The following is a 12,648-nucleotide window of genomic DNA, read 5'->3' as shown; positions in this document are numbered from 1 at the left end:
AATCGGGGACGCAGAGAATCCAACCACATATGTACAGAAACAGTTGAAAAGGTGGAAACAAGAAACTGAGGGGGATCCCGAGGGAGACCCATTAATGGCAACATTGTTTAGGCAAGCTGTGATTGATGCTATACCGCCAGCAGTAAAAAGCAAGCTGGAGGATGTGGTCGGTTTAACTTCTAAAACACACAAAGAGTTTTGCGACCATGTGTCTCATGCAGTGGAACAACAAAGAAAAAATGAACAAAAACTCAAAAGTCAAGAGAAAGAGTTACAACGTAAACTAACTCAATTACAGCTTGAAGAATTCACTAAGAAAAATATTCAAGCTTCAGTAACCAATGCAGCAGCCGAACAAATGACTATAATGCCTCCAGTAATTGCTCCACAACCAACTCTTCAGTCAAGCCCACTTACAGCAGTCCCTCCAAATGAACACTTGAACTCTGTGCCCATAATAAATGTTTATACTCAACAGCCAGGACAGATGGGATGGAGAAAAAACCCCATACAACAAGGCCAAAGAGGCAGAGGCAGAGGCAGAAGCATGCCTCCAAGTCTGTGCTGGGGCTGTGGACAGCCCGGGCACAATAAAGCTGACTGTCCAACTCGTCAATGGCCACAGCAACCTCAAGGTGGAAGGGAGGTGAGCTGGCAACAGCCTAATCGGGGTCCAGTGCAAGGTCCAGTAAACCCTTGGGGAGGTCCCAATCCAGGCTATTAGGGGTGCCCAGAGAATCCTAAAGGGGAGAGTCAGCTTCCAATTTGATCAACAAAAGCTGATCAAGAGCCTATTATGCAGATTAAAATAGAGGGAAAAGATACTCCGATGATGATTGATATGGGCGCAAATCTAACTTGCATTAATTTGAAATATGCTTCACATCTCCCCATGTCTGGAAAATTTGCAAAGACGATAGGATTCTCGGGAAAAATGCAATTGATACCCATAACAGCTCCAGTGTGTCTACAAACAAAAGATCAAAGTATAACAATGCCCATTCTGGTATCAAATCAAACTCCTATTAATTTGTTAGGAAGAGATGCATTATGTAAAGTAGGACTACAAATTGGGTGTTCTCCAGAAGGAATATATATTAATGCAATAGGAACAGAAACACAAATGATGGTTGCAGAGCCAAAAGCAAATGTTTATTGGATAGGACAGATAGAACAAGATGTGAGACAGACAGTCAATAAATGGGGAAAGTTTATTGAAGCACAGATACCTGAAGCACAGCTATCAAAGTCTGAATTTCATTGCACAATGATGTATGATCAAGAAAGGGATGAAAAAATAAAACAGAAATGGCAAAAAGAAACAAAAGGACAGCGGATTGAGATAGTCTCCCAGTACATCATAATAGGTAAACAGGGAGCAGCTTTAAACATACCAGAAGGTGAATTTGTCAAAAAATGGTTCAATGTAAATAACTCTGTCACGCATATTACAGTATATGTAGGAAAAAGTTGGGAAGCAAAAGATTTAGGACCAATGATGAAAAGGGCCGAACAAAGCAAATGGGAATCAACAGAAAACCCATTAATTTTTCATTCAGCTGACAAAAATTACATCAAAATTTTGTGTGCAACCAGTTTGCTGGGAATTCCACAGGAAGTAGTTATCACCCAAAAGAAAGAGACACAGATGACTACAGCATCTGAGTTAATAAACACAACTGAGACTGAATTATTTAAGGAAATGGAGTGTCAGGTACCAACTGAACTATGGTCTCAGCATGACACAGATATTGGATTAATAAAATCAGCAAATCCAGTAAGAGTTCAACTTAAGCCAAATGCACGTCTACCTAGAAAAGCACAATATCCTTTACGGGCAGATGCTGAAGCAGGAATAAAAGACACAATTGAAGGCTTAGTGAAGGCAGGAGTATTGATAGAAACTACTAGTTACTGTAACACTCCAATTATGCCTGTAATCAAATCAGACAAAAACAGATGGCGACTTGTTCATGATTTACGAACAATAAATGAAATAACAGAAGATATGCCAGCTGAGGTACCAAACCCGCACACTTTACTGAAAAATGTCCCTCCTGATGCCAAATACTTTACCGTAATTGATCTTTGCTCTGCCTACTTCAGTGTACCGCTTGCAGAAGAGAGTAGATATCTATTTGCATTTACATTTGGAAATAAACAATACACATATTCTAGAATTGCTCAGGGATATAAACATTCACCACATATATTCAACAAGATTCTTAAGGCTGATTTAGAAGACCTCGTAATAGACGGTACACTATTACAATACATGGATGATTTAATTATCTGTTCTACCACAATAGAACAATGTCACAAAGATTCAATTAAGGTGTTGACAAAATTAGCACAAGGAGGACACAAGGTGTCTAAAAACAAATTGCAGTATTGCCAGCCTCAAGTGGAATACTTGGGAAGATTAATTGCATTTGGCACACGAGCTATAGCTCCAGCTCAGTTAGAAGGTATAAGTAAAACACCGTTACCTCAGACAGTAGGACAAATTATGACTTTTTTAGGAATGACTGGCTTTAGTGCAGACTGGATAGAAGACTATGCAGTAAAGACAGGGTCTTTGAGAGAAATGATGAAACAAGCAGGATTACAACATTTAAGCAATCCATTAAAATGGAACACAGATGCCTTACTAGCATTTGAAGCAATGAAAAAAGAATTACAACAGGCCCCTGCCCTGGGAATGGCAGAATATGATAAAATGTTTCATCTATATGTGGCAAACAGAGTTGATGGTTATGCATCAGCTGTATTGATGCAAGAAACCTGCAGTGGAAGGAAAAAACAGCCTATAGCGTACTACAGCACAAAGTTAGACAATGTAGCCCAGGGATACCCACCATGTTACCAACAGGGTTTAGCTGCAGTGTATTATGCTTATGAAAAAGCATCCACAATAACTATGGGGTACCCAGTGACTATATATACCCATCACAAAGTTGTGGAATTAATAGAACAAGGGAAATTTGTTCTGACACAAGCTCGAATTCTAGCCTACTCCTCATTACTCACATATCCAGATGTTACCATTAAAAGATGCCAGACAGTTAATCCAGCTGAATTAATTCCTTTGGCTTTTGAAGGAGAACCTCCTGAGTGTGTGAATGAGTCCTTGGCATTTACTAGATTACGACCAGATCTTGAATCAACACCTATTTCTGAAGCAGAAGTTACTTACTTCGTAGATGGTTCTAGCTTCAGGGATCACGAAGGAAATCATACAGGATAATCAGTAGTGAAGAAAAACAAAAAGAATATGAATCTGTAATATCACAACATTGTGTACAGCTATGCTCTGCTCAATTAGCAGAATTAAAAGCTCTCACAACTGCATGTCAGTTAGCAAAAGGACAAACTGCTAACATTTTTACAGATTCAGCATATGCTCATGGTGTATGTCATCTATTCGGAGCAGTGTGGAAACAAAGAGGTTTCAAAAAGAGTGATGGGACTCCCATCCAACATAGGGAACAAATAGGGCAATTGATTTCTGCTATGATGCTACCAAAACGACTAGCAATAATCAAATGTCAAGCACACAAGAAGGGAAATGACTATGTCATTAAAGGAAACAATGCAGCAGATTTAGAAGCTAAAAAAGCTTCAGGATGTCAGGTAGCAGTATTAGCACCTGTTGTGCTTATCGAACCTCATCCTCAATTGGATGACATTATTCGAATTCAACAACAAGCAGGCCCCTATGAACAATCAATGTGGCATCAAAGGGGAGCTAAAAAAGACTTACAGGACATCTGGCGTACACATGAAGGACACATTGTTGCATCTACTTCACTGTTGAATATTCTTATTACAGATGCACATGGTTTTGACCATTGTGCAAGGGGAGAAGTGGTAAGAAAAATTAAACATCAAGGATATTGGTCTCCTCATTTATATGCAATGGTGGATGAATTTTTGTCCACATGTGAAGTATGTGCTAAATACAATGTAAGAAAAGGCATAGTGACACAAATAGGTCATATTCCAACACCTGAAGGCCCCTTTAAACATCTTGTATGCGATTATATGGATATGATAAAGCGTGTACAAGGCAAAAGATACATGCTTGTTATCATAGACAGGTTTAGCAGACGGGTGGAGGCAGTACCATCCGCAGATCTAGGAGCAGGAACGGTAATAAAATTTCTAACAAGAGAAGTAATTCCTAGATTTGGGATTCCATCAGAAATAAGTTCAGATAATGGGTCGGCATTCATACAAAAAACTGTGAAACAAGTATTGCAACAATTAAGAATAAAACAGAGACTAGGATGCGTTTATAGACATCAATCACAAGGGTCAGTGGAGAGGGTTAATGGAGTTATCAAGGCCAAAATAAACAAAATATGTGAAAGTACTAAACTTAATTGGATTGATGCATTACCGCTCGCACTAATGAGTTATCGCATGCAAACTAACAGGAACACGCATTTAACACCGCATGATATGCTTACGGGTCGACCCATGCCTGTGCCATATTGTAGAGGTCCCTATAAAGGACCGCCTCTAGAACAATTACAAATGGAACTTCGTTCTTATATGAAGAAATTAACTGCCATACATAAAGCCATCTATTTACAGGAAAAAAGAAAAGAGCCCAGAGAGGAATCGGAGACTGCCTGTCCAGTTGTTCCAGGGGACCAAGTTTATCTGAGGGTATTCCGGAGAAAATGGAATGAGCCCAGGAGAGAAGGACCCTACACAGTGGTGAGAGTTACTCCAACAGCAGTCCGAGTGGAAGGAAGCACAACCTGGTATCATCTAAACCACTGTACTAGAGTTCCCACAGGAAAGGCAGAAAGAAAGGAAAACAGTCAACCAGACAATGCAGGAGAGAGCAATGAGGAAAAATCAGAGACACATGATGAAGTGCAAACTGACGAGAGCTCACCAGAAGATACACAAGGAGCTTCTTTCCTCCTGTCAGACAAACTGGAGAGGACAGAGAATAAGTCTGACAACATGTCTGAAGACCATCCTATGCCTAATGCATCTCATAATGCAGACTCAAACTCTACCGATAGAAAGCAACCTGACTTCCCTTCCATTGACTTTTCAACCTTTGAACAAAAGTGACAATGTAATCAACTCAACAGAACCAATGATAATCAAAATTCGTAGAGACATTGATTATGATGTTCAAGGTGATGAAGACATTAGTCAAATTGATGCATTATGGGATACAGCCCAAAATAATGAATGGTATAAATGGGCAGCCTTTACAGCTAAAGAAACAGGAAAAGAGGAGTTGCCATATTAATAGGAGGATTATTATTTTGCTGTGTATTACCTTTATTAAGATCATTAATCGTCAATGCTACTGTTAAGCAAATGGAAGTGATAAAAGTCCCTAATAATCAACAAAGGATCAATGAAAGGAGTCTGGAGGAATATTATGAAGGATGGCTAAACAAACTTAACTTAAATGAGCAAACTTTTGACGATAGTTCTATTGACTCTAACGAGAATGATGAAGATTTCTAAAGGTGAACCATTCCCTGGATACAAGTGCCAGTTTAACTTCGGCCCAGGGAGGCTCTCTACGATACATAAGGTATCTGAGCTGAAGATCAACTTTTATAATCTTGTGATATTCAATTATTGATGTAATGTATGTATTTTATGCCTTTTATACATAACTGTGATAACCACAGGCAAATGCTGAACCAATTGCACGCTCACGCTTATAACTTTGTGTACTATTACAGAAGGAAATAGGGAGACTGGATCTTTTACTCCCTCCTCGTCAAAAAAGTAGAGAGATGTTTGGTCCAGTAATCCCTCAGAGTGGAATTTCATAATCTAGTCACTGGTGATAATACAATGTGACTTATTTAGTCACTAGGTAGTGTAACTGATATGACTGGATTATGGAGTAGCACTCTGGATAAGAAAAATGTGAGACTTATTAAGTCTCAAAGGGGAGAATATGTCGAAGATTTTTATTAGTAAGATTTTAATTAAACAAGTATATAATCAATGTGAATCTAGCCATTTTTGTTGCTAGTTATTACTCCATTATAATCTTATAGGTAATAGAAAGCTACGTGCTGGAATGTACAAAACTGAGGAGAAACATATGGTCAGACATACATACAGGGCCTTTGTTTAGAATAAATCAAACAGGGGGCCTCTCCTCTCTAGGGAGGTATTAAAATTGTAATCATAAGGAAAAGTTTGACTATGGGAAGTCGTGGGAAGTCGTGGCCTAATGGTTAGAGAGTCGGACTCCCAATCGAAAGGTTGTGAGTTCGAGTCCCGGGCCAGCAGGAATTGTGGTTGGGGGGAGTGCATGTACAGTTCTCTCTCCACCTTCAATACCACGACTTAGGTGCCCTTGAGCAAGGCACTGAACCCCCAACTGCTCCCCGGGCGCCGCAGCATAAATGGCTGCCCACTGCTCCGGGTGTGTGTTCACAGTGTGTGTGTGTGTTCACTGCTCTGTGTGTGCATTTCGGATGGGTTAAATGCAGAGCACAAATTCTGAGTATGGGTCACCATACTTGGCTGAATGTCACTTCACTAAATGTGGAACCGCCCCATTTAGTGTATTTAAGGGTGATACCAAATAACATTCGGGAGATCTCCTTGCAAGGACTCTCGGCTTTATTTTCTGTAAAATAAAGTATTTTCTTCTGAGAGAAAAATCCCTGACTGAGTGTGATTCTTCGGAGAACTGGCAGACGACACCACAGAACCTTAAAAGACAAGTCACCCACAGTAGTATTTTTTGTTTAAAAGTCATAACATGTTCTGCGTTAAACACATTTTACTGTCTACCACTAAACTGAACCCATCTGAGTAAGAGATCAGCAAAGTAGCAGTTTTGGTTGTTTTGTTTTTTTCCTTTGTCAGAAACTTCTCAAATACATTCTTTAGACACATTATCATTGTAGCTTCTGGAGATGCCAAATAAATCTATATGTTCATGAAAAGTGGCGACCCAAATTCACATGAAACCATTCACATTGTGATTTTTGTTATTTTAAGTATGAAGGTCTCGCTCCACAGACAGAATGCTGGATTAAATATTAAGAAAAACAGAACAATTTTATAAAGGCATCAGTATTGTCTTTTGATCTATTTTTTTTGACTGAAGGCCAGTCATTAAACAAATATACCGTCTTTATGTTGTTTCTACATTGTTCTATTGATAAACATTTTCATTTTTGTAAATGGCAAATTTGCCACAATTTTCTAATTTCAAAACAATTTTTTTAGCAGCTCACAATTATTTGTTTTACCACAGTTCTGTCCCTCTCCAAAGTTAATATAATGACTTGTGCTTGATGATATTTCTCATTTGTTATGTACTTTGATTTATGGAGTAAAGTCGATTTCTTAACCTGATAAATTAAAAGTACTTATGTCAAAATAACAGGGCTATAACATATTTTACATCTATGCTAATGCATATTCTATCTTTGTAATAAAAGACAGTAATTTAACACTATGTTAAGGAGTGGTGACTTTTGTACAGTCTTACAGTTACAATCGGTCCTTTGAGGACAGTCATAATGTTGAAGTTTCCCTCAGTGAAAATGAGCTTGACCCCCTTATATAGAGTCAGCAGAAATCTGATTTGAGTTCAAAGTGAAGTGAGTTCAGAAAGTGAAGCAGAGACACGAGGAGCACTGCGTCTGTCTGATTGTAGACTCATTTTGTATGTACGCTATAGACAAGCACAAACTGGGTGCTTAATGCAAATGTAATTGTCCACATTTACAAAATCAGCTGATGATGTTCGGCCATCTATGTTAATGGATAGAGACAAAAGATTGAGGTTAATCACTGTCGTCACGTCACGTCAGTTTGATTGTGTGTCTTTGTAAAGACACTGATGAATGACCAGAAAACAATCTTGAGTTTTTGCTTTTATTTCTCATCAAACACAAAACAGCTTTAAACAACTAGTGATAAATCAAAATGAAATCCAGGTTTAATCCATTTAAATTGTATTATATTATTATTATTTTATAAAATACACCAGACAATCAGACAAAGAAGTGTTGACAAAGAACCACAGATAATTAACAAGAGGTCATGCAATCATAAGATGAACATCAATTATGTCAAGAAGGTGCTCATACAGACAGAAACTGGGAAATTGAGAAGCAGAAAGGTAAATGAGTTATTTAGAGAACAAAGTGAATAGATGAGTTTTAAGTTGAGACTTAAAGGTCTGGAGAAAGGAGGCTGCAGTTCTAAGTTCTTCACTTTAAAAGATTCACAACTTCAAGGAGACTTTGTTAAATGTGTGCTGTGTAACAGGAAAAATGCATTTGTTCTCTGGTTTATGAATGTCATAAAGACATTTATCATAAACTTAAGTTGTTTTCTCGTGATCTAGACACAACAATATAGCTGGTAACTTCAGAAAGTAAAAAGAGAATAATAACGCTCGTCTTCTTCTTAGGGGTTTCCTGGTTGGACAGTTTAAACGTGTATCCCGGTGTGAAAACGCCCAGTGTTTGGGAAACTGCTCTTTTTTGTTCTGCTTGAGCTCAACGGCTGCAGTCCTGGATTCAGTGAGAGCTGAGGAACAAATCACTTTCAGCAGAAACCGTGAACTAAGAGTCATCAAAGCTTTCTGACGCAGCTGCAGCGATCTTCTGAGGAGAGGAGAGCAGTTCACGGTATTTCTCATCTTTAAACAACTGGAAAACACACTTTACACTGTATGTTTGAACAGTACACGAGCTCGTTTCTGTCTTGTTTTCATCGAGTAAGCGGTTTGTGTGTTTTCTGACTTCGACATTTAAAGCAGCAGCAGCAGGCAGTAAGTAGCTCTATGTGAGGAAAACACACGGAGTTTATTAAGAACTGAGAGATTTTATGTTTTTGTATGTTCGTGTAAATGATGGTTTCGATGTTTGCAGTGATAATGTTGCTGTTAGTCTCGTGATCTGTGAGGAGAATGAATGCGAACCAATATCAGTTATTGCTGCCGCGAATTCATTGATAACAATTATTTTTTCGAGATTTTTCTTTGGCAGATCAAATCTGTTTGCGCAATAAAGTTAGTTTCAAGTTCTATATATTCATGGATAATCGCATTGTTTAAGGGACCGTCTGCAAATTCCAGCGCAAAAACCGTAACAATGCCCAATTTTTCTTTGCTATGAATGATTTTACAAGGTTGTAGTAAATGAAAACTGACTTACTGAATGTGAGCTGCAACAATTGGAAAGTTTAGTGTACTTTTTAAAGACGAGGATTGAGGTAAATAGTTGAGCGTGGACTTAACTGTGTTCTTAAAAATAACAAAATTTCACCTGTAAGTAGGGATGGGACGATAACCGGTTTTATTGATAACCGTGATAAAATGTGCTGAAGGTTAGTAATATCGTTTAAAAATGAATTATCATTAAAACCGTGTTTGATTATCGCGGTTTTAATAACTCACTATTAAATCATGTCCAGCCAGCAACAGTCTGACGCAAGCGCAGCACACAATGTTTTTTTTGTTTTTTTTCGAGAAGGAATGGCGAAAGTCAGTGACTTTTCTATGCTTTTCTATGCTTCTACACTTTTCATTGTAAGGAAGGAAATGCCACAGAATTTAATCTTTCTTTAAATTAAGTGCATAGAGTTGCTTGTTTTATTAGTTGTTTGTTGATTATTAAATATAAAACTTGCTGAAATGTTTTCAGTGTGAGCATCAACTATTTTTGAACACTTTCATCTCGTTTCAACAAAACCGTGATAATATTGATAATCGTGATAATTTTAGTCACTATAATCGTGATATTAAATTTTCATACCGTCCCATCCCTACCTGTAAGTCAGTCGAGATTCTAGCAATGTACTACAAACCTCCACATACAGAAGTCACATAGATTTAAATATATTAGTAATAAATATATTTTATGTTTAAATATCTTATCTTCAAATAGAAGAACGTATTTTATACAATATGTAAATATATTTTGAAATATATATTTAAATATTCGATTTTGGATGATTTTTTATAATTTTCACATTTATTAAATGTTAATATTTTTATCTGAAATATTTACATATATTTACCTATTCTATTCTATTCTAATATTTATTTTAACATTACATTTCTGTACGTATAAATGTATTCGATTTCTATAAATCCAAACCCAGCTAACACAGTTACATGAAAACACAACTTGTAATAATCAATGCACACATTCTCAAAGAACTTACACTCTGGTGATTACTTCCTTCCCTCACTGGTGTCTTCTTTAGTCGTTCCCAGACTTTCCTTATTTTTCATCTTTCCCTCAAAACTACACAAACATAAACAAAAAAGTAGCATATAGTTATATATACTATATAACAATAGTTATATAATCAAAATACTCAATTATGGCAATATATATTGAATGGGCACAGAAGTATCGGCAGATTAGCGTATCGTCCCAGCCCTAATTATTATAGTCAAAACAATGAAACTTTCTTCAAGAGTGCACAATAACTGAGATTTAAAACGGTTTAAAGAAAAGGCTCAAAATATTGCACACATATAATACACAACATCAATATCTCTTCCCTTGGTTTTTTGAACATTTCTGTGTAATGCAGCGCGCTGTCACTCAAGCGCATCATTGCTTCAAGAGCATCATTCTGCGCACTGGTTGTGTTTAAGAGCTGTTAGCCATACCCTCATTATAATACTTTAGCACAATGTTCTGTCCCATCTATCACATGTTTCTGTCTTTATTACTGTGCTATAAATTTAAAATAAATTAATTTTACTTTTATAGTGTGTGTGTATATATAAACTATAATTCCTGACTAAATGTATACTCAAGTGAAACATTATGAAGTTTCAATAACAATATGCAATACTATAACATTCAAAAGCTTGATGTAAGTAATATAAATGTAACAAATAAATGTACAGTGTTGGGGATCACTAGTTACATGTAACAGCGTTACGTAATTTAATTACAAAATTATTGTAACTGTAATTAGTTACTTATGAATTTTTTTACGATTACAAAGGGGATTACATTTGAATATTTACACACATTCACATACAGATTTAACTGATTTCTTTCCCAAATTGCACTGACTATTCTGAAACATACCGCCCTAATAATTTCCGGGATGCGGAAATACAGTCTGGTTCGTAGACGGAATATGCCACATTTTGGATGACTAAATCAAAAGTAGCTCAGTACACTTGAATCAAAACATGGCATCGACTAGTGTCTGTGAATATAAAGCCCCACAAATGCAATATATGACTTGCACATTCTGCTTGTCTGTGGAAATCAGGCGCGGACTGGACACCGGGAGAACCGGGACAATTCCCGGTGACCTGGCTGCCGATTTTGCCCCACTATTTAATATCATTATTTTATATAATAATAATAATAATAATTGCCTGCCGAATGTACTAAAGCGATAATTTTCGAACCAGCCATTTGATAATTAAATCTATAATAAGTCATGAATTGTTAGTCATGACTCGCGCGCTCTCCGCGCCTCCGGCAAACGGTTTGGATCAGACTCCGAGTAATCAATGCGAGAGATAGAGAGAGAGAGAGAGAGAGAGAGAGAGAGAGAGAGAGAGAGAGAGAGAGTGGCCTGCTGGAGCAGAGAAGCAGAACTCCTGTTCAGGGTTTCAGGTCAGTTTCATCTGTAAAGATGCTTTTTTGTCTTTGTTTTTTTTATTTATTTAATCAAGCAGCAGCAAGTTGCTCATCAGTCATCACTCAAAATACTATATAAAGGACATCATTATTATCTGTTGAAATGTTACAGTAGTAATTTAGCTGAAGAAAAATCCGATTTTTTTTTTTTTATAGGTTTAGGGGGAGCTACGACAGACAGCAACACAACCCTTACGAAAATTTACATTTTAATATTTAACTATAAATCCAGAGTAAATGGTTACTATTGTTAAACTGTGATAACCAAAAATGTAAAATTATTTTACAAATGTATTTATTTAATAAATACAAATCCATTTGCCAAAAAAAAAAAAAAACAAGGTTATTTTACTTTTATATAGGCTAATAAAAGCATGGTAATTTTTTGTAAGGGAAAAACATGACTCGTGTACAGTATTAGGATTTTTCTATAAAGATATTGTAGTATTGTAGAGTATTGTATTGTAAAGTATAGTTTTGTTCAATCTTGAGTATTAAAGTCATGAGAGAGATGGATAACAGGGCAAAATAAAGAGACTGAAGAGAAAAATGGAAGTGAAGGTGCAGTTCAGGAGAGAACTTTTAATTATTTTGCATGTCCCCAAATTAAATATTTAAACCTTTTTTATGTCAGGTCCATACAAAAAATAGTTTTGTCCATGAATTTGTTTGTATGAGTTTGAATTTTCCAGTCTGATTTTTTTTCCCAGTCTGCCCCTCCTGTAAATGAATGGCAAAGACATGGTTTCATTTACTACACATAGGCCTACTGAAGCTCGCAGTGTTTTCAACCTCTGCTGCCTCAGTATAGGAGTACACGAGCACATAAACATAATTTCTAGAACTGCTCTGTGTCACTTCATGTGCATTTTACTTATTTTGAGAAAACTATCATCATATACAGAGACAGCAGTTTAAAAAAAACACCAATGTTTCAGGAGTTTATTACACAGAATACGACACATGCTTATTAGATAACTGTATTTAAGTTGATATATAT

At 36.7% G+C, this 12,648-nt stretch overlaps 2 protein-coding genes across 3 annotated transcripts in view; both read left to right on the top strand.

Moving 5' to 3' along the window:
• The window catches only part of LOC132156835 (gastrula zinc finger protein XlCGF57.1-like), a 295,441-nt gene that overhangs the window by 275,075 nt on the left and 7,718 nt on the right, over positions 1-12,648 (top strand). The gene's annotated exons all lie outside the window — the stretch shown is intronic.
• The window catches only part of LOC132156758 (zinc finger protein 431-like), a 45,960-nt gene continuing 41,720 nt past the window's right edge, over positions 8,409-12,648 (top strand). Inside the window, exon 1 of the mRNA XM_059565804.1 lies at positions 8,409-8,654. The gene's annotated coding sequence lies outside the window, so the exon portion shown is untranslated. The remainder of the gene's footprint in view (positions 8,655-12,648) is intronic.

The sequence above is a fragment of the Carassius carassius genome, chromosome 1, assembly GCF_963082965.1.
Source record: "Carassius carassius chromosome 1, fCarCar2.1, whole genome shotgun sequence".
Lineage (NCBI taxonomy): Eukaryota > Metazoa > Chordata > Actinopteri > Cypriniformes > Cyprinidae > Carassius > Carassius carassius.
Note: the sequence above shows the minus strand (reverse complement) of the source record. Positions and strands in the feature narration are given on the sequence as shown.